The sequence below is a fragment of the Squalius cephalus genome (assembly GCF_949319135.1).
Source record: "Squalius cephalus genome assembly, chromosome: 7".
NCBI classification, from domain to species: Eukaryota; Metazoa; Chordata; class Actinopteri; order Cypriniformes; family Leuciscidae; genus Squalius; species Squalius cephalus.
In genome coordinates this window covers 25,036,230-25,040,231 of record NC_137128.1, presented here as the reverse complement: position 1 = coordinate 25,040,231, position 4,002 = coordinate 25,036,230, and the positions used below count along the sequence as shown (strand labels likewise).

At 38.6% G+C, this 4,002-nt stretch overlaps 1 protein-coding gene across 1 annotated transcript in view; it reads left to right on the top strand.

Moving 5' to 3' along the window:
* The first annotated feature begins 2,946 nt into the window (after window positions 1-2,946).
* csnk1g2a (casein kinase 1, gamma 2a) overlaps window positions 2,947-4,002 on the top strand; it is a 16,883-nt gene continuing 15,827 nt past the window's right edge. The window contains exon 1 of the mRNA XM_079877410.1: window positions 2,947-3,059. The gene's annotated coding sequence lies outside the window, so the exon portion shown is untranslated. The remainder of the gene's footprint in view (window positions 3,060-4,002) is intronic.

Here is a 4,002-nt window from a genome sequence, read left to right as displayed (position 1 = left end):
GTTGATTCTTTTTGAAAAAGTAGCAAATCATTTTTAAAAAAGTAGCGAATTCTTTTTGAGAAAATTAGCGATTCTTTTTGAGAAAATAGCGATTCGTTTTAGGGAAAGTAGCGATTCTTTTTGAGGAAATTTTGAGGAAATTAGCAATTCTTTTTGAAAAAGTAGCGATTCATTTTGAGAAAAGTAGCAATTCTTTTTGAGAAAAGTAGCGATTCATTTTGAGGAAATTAGCAATTCTTTTTGAAAAAGTAGCGATTCATTTTGAGAAAAGTAGCGATTCTTTTTTTGTTTGTTTCGGAACCTGGTGCGTTTTCATAACTGGAAATGTACTAAAGTAGTGTCTGATTCTGTGATTCTGCACATCAGTTATCACAGTTGAAAACAAAAAAAGCACATCATCTTAAAATGTTGTGAAATTGCGCATCTCCGTGCGAGAATGATGTCCCAATGAAGCCTTGATTCCTGCTCTAGCTGCATTAATTTTGTATAGTGTTTGCGTGTGTCTTGACACTGTTAACCTCTAGCGCTGGGAGATCCAGAGAGAGCGCCCGTTTGAATTTGCTGCAGTATTATTAATACAAATATAATTTATATAATTTAATAGCGGCAATGACGGCTACATTTATAGTATTTGTGTGTGTCTCGACCATAGACTGTAAAAAAAGATGGACGACGCCCCTTCACTCTCTTCCATTGGTGAAAAGTGAAGCCGCCAAAGTCCTAATATGGCGCTGACATCTTGCGCTGATTTGGGACCTGATTAGTAGTGAACGCGGGACCCGAGTCTGCGCAGTAGTGAGCCGGAAGCAAAGCCGCGATATCAAGGTCCCGCCCTCACTCCCGCAGAAACGGTTAGTACAAAGTTGATTTTGTAAAATAAACAGTTATGGACATGTAGAAATTAAAGTTGAAGCTCCAATCTCCTCCCGAAAATCCCCAAAAAAGTCCGTTGGTGCCTCAGTGACTACGTTTAGAGAAACTGTCAATCATGATGTCACATTCCCCTTTTTATAGCATCAAATAATGAACTAAGATCAAACTTATTTAAAAAAACAAAAAAACACTTAAACTTAAATCAGCGTGATAAACACTACCAATAATTACAGAAAACATCTTTGAAAAAAAAAGATTTGAAGTGTAATTTGATTATTTTGTTTCCATCCATAGACAGTAAAAGAAATGGACACAGCGACCCCATTGGATTCAACGGAGAAAAGTGAAGTCAATTAGAAGCTCTCACTTCCTGGTGGCTGAGCGTACTGCGCAGACTCAAACTGAGCTTGACGACGTGGATGTGACATGAGCAACCTGTCTGTCTTCTAGTAGCTGTGCCAAGAGAAATCTGAATCATTCCCTTCCGAAACTTGCAGAGACGGAGAGTGTGAGGTGTCCATGAGCTAGGAGCAGGAGCAACTTTTGCTAAGTATTCTGATTAATTATTTTGTCATTATTTTGCCTCCACGTCCCCCCGATTGCCCGCGAGCTTCTCCTCCTGTCCATACGGTAATTTCTCTACTGTGCGACAGACAGCCGCGTGGTTATGACGCAATCGTTAGCCTACTTTTACAAAAACTGCTTCTACGGGGCCATAACATAAGCTACGGTAATGGAGCCTTTTATACATTTTCGTGTTTCTTTAGAAATAAATAATGGACAAATGGAGTCTTTAAACGCCTCAGATGTAAAGTTATACGCTGTCAAAGTGACGCCAAAATGAATGGGAGTCAATGGAATGCTAACAGCAGGTGATGGTCTGCTAATCAATGGCGGCGCCCAGGAAAGCTTCATTTTTTTCTGAAACATTACCCCCCTGGTTTCCATCGCGTCCATTCGACTTCATGGGGAGGGTGGGGTTTATGACCTATAGGCTATTGGCACCAGCCACCGGGGGGCGATTGAGACGCTTTGGCTTCACTTTTCAGCACTTGTGCGCCTTGGTCTCGACCAAAAAAGTCGAAAAAACTGTCTCGACAGTTACAGAGCGAACTTGTCAATCATCTTGATGGATGACGCAGAGGAAACTCTGACCAATAAGAGGACAGTTTTACTTGCATGTGACTTGCATGAACACATTTTGGTATGCTTTGTAAGGTTGCCTTGTGAAAGCAATCTGTACCAAGAAGAAACTGCAACATTGTAACAAATTACTCCCTGTTTCGGAACAAAACAAACGATCTATAGGTGTGAAAACGCCCTAGAATATATTTAACATTTCACATTATATTTAACACTTAATGTGTTAAGATCATAGACTGTAAAAAATATATTAAGATACATTAAAAAAATAAAAAAAATATGACGTACCTTTCATAATCAGGCTGCAGCATCTTCTTTCTGTTACTGTCACTGGACGTTAAAATTTGAACCGTCGCTGCGGAAAACAGCCGGGTTATTAGGGGTTATTAGGCTAAATTACCCAACATTTTTGGAAAATAACCCAACTTTTTTTTAACTATGTATTTTAATGCCTCACGCTTATGCATTTATTTGATAAAATTACAGTAAAAACAGTAAAAACGTTTGAACGGTACTGTACATCTACTTAAATAAGTTATATATAACATATATATATATATATATGTTATATATAACTTATTTAAGTTATATATAACTTATATATAACATATAAATAAATAATATTAAAAAAACTAACATAATTTAAGTGAGTTTTATTTTATCCAGGGTACTAAAACAAAATGTTGGGGACATGGAAATAGGCTGAATAATATGACTGAGTCTGACCCACGTACAGTAGCTTTTCAGTTTCTACGTCATCCGGTTAAGTTTCTCACGTAGTTTTACGTTGAATGAAACTGCGCATTATTTTTTTCCGAAGAGCGCGGAATTTTATGACCCAGTATTCTCCAAACCCAACTACGCAAGTTTTTCAACTTAGACTCGCTGATGTGATCGGCGACAGCGGAGGAAACGCGCCAGCTGTACGGAGAGGCTTAAAGAGACATCAGCGAAGAGGGAGAAAAAATGATAATGGCTTCAAGGAATGAGCATTAAAACCGACAAAATGGGAATTATCGTCGACTTATAATACAGAGATATAGGTAAAAGTGTCTACTCTGTTGATAAATCTTCCTCCTTGAACGATTTATGGAATATACCGCGTACGTAATTTAGACCAATTTCGACTGTTCGGGATTAAGGAGTTGCCCGGTTAATGGCTGGCAACAAAATCTATGTGCTTGTCAACAAATATTGCTTTGACGTATGTATAATGTTGTTGTAGATAATAACAAGCTGTCTTTTATTTTCCATAAACCCGCTGGTGTTGTTGAATTAGTAACTCTCGTTAGCTCGCTGAAGCGCAGGCCACAGATCGTTAGCTTGTTTGGGCTAACGTTAGTTAGCACGCTAGCAGTGTGTTCACTCATTTCTGCTGCTTAGTTGGCAACTCAGTGGCTAACTGACAACACTGGTTCTTCAGCACTCGAGGATTCACACGAACGTCTCTTCATTGTTTTCTTTACGTTCATGTGATGTAATCTTACAAAGGGAACAGAACGTACCAAAATGTTTGGAGTTTATCTTAGTAACCCAAGTTTCTTTCTCATAGTTTGGTGGCGAGCTGCATCAGGCTAGCATGCTCATTTGGACAGTTTCCCCCCCCCACAGCAGGTTATTCCTTTAGACATCGAAGTATTTGAGACTGTGGCGTTATTTTATTTCTCTAGCGTAATAAGTATGGGTCATTCATAAGACACGCTGTGAATCCAGGGAGAGAGAGCCAGTGTACAGGCCTGATTCATCACATTTGTTGGCATTGTAAACAGTTTTGTTGTCGATGCATATACGTTAGATCAGGCCTGATCCGATACGAGACGATGGATTATAGTCTTAGCTGGACGGTTAACTTAAGTTTTATTTCATTTAATCATCGTTTCTAATACTGGTATCTTATTCTTGGATGTGGAATGAATGCTTCAAATCCACAGCAGAAAGAAAAAAACAGTGTTTCTGTATTTTTATGCTGATATCACGTCTAAAATT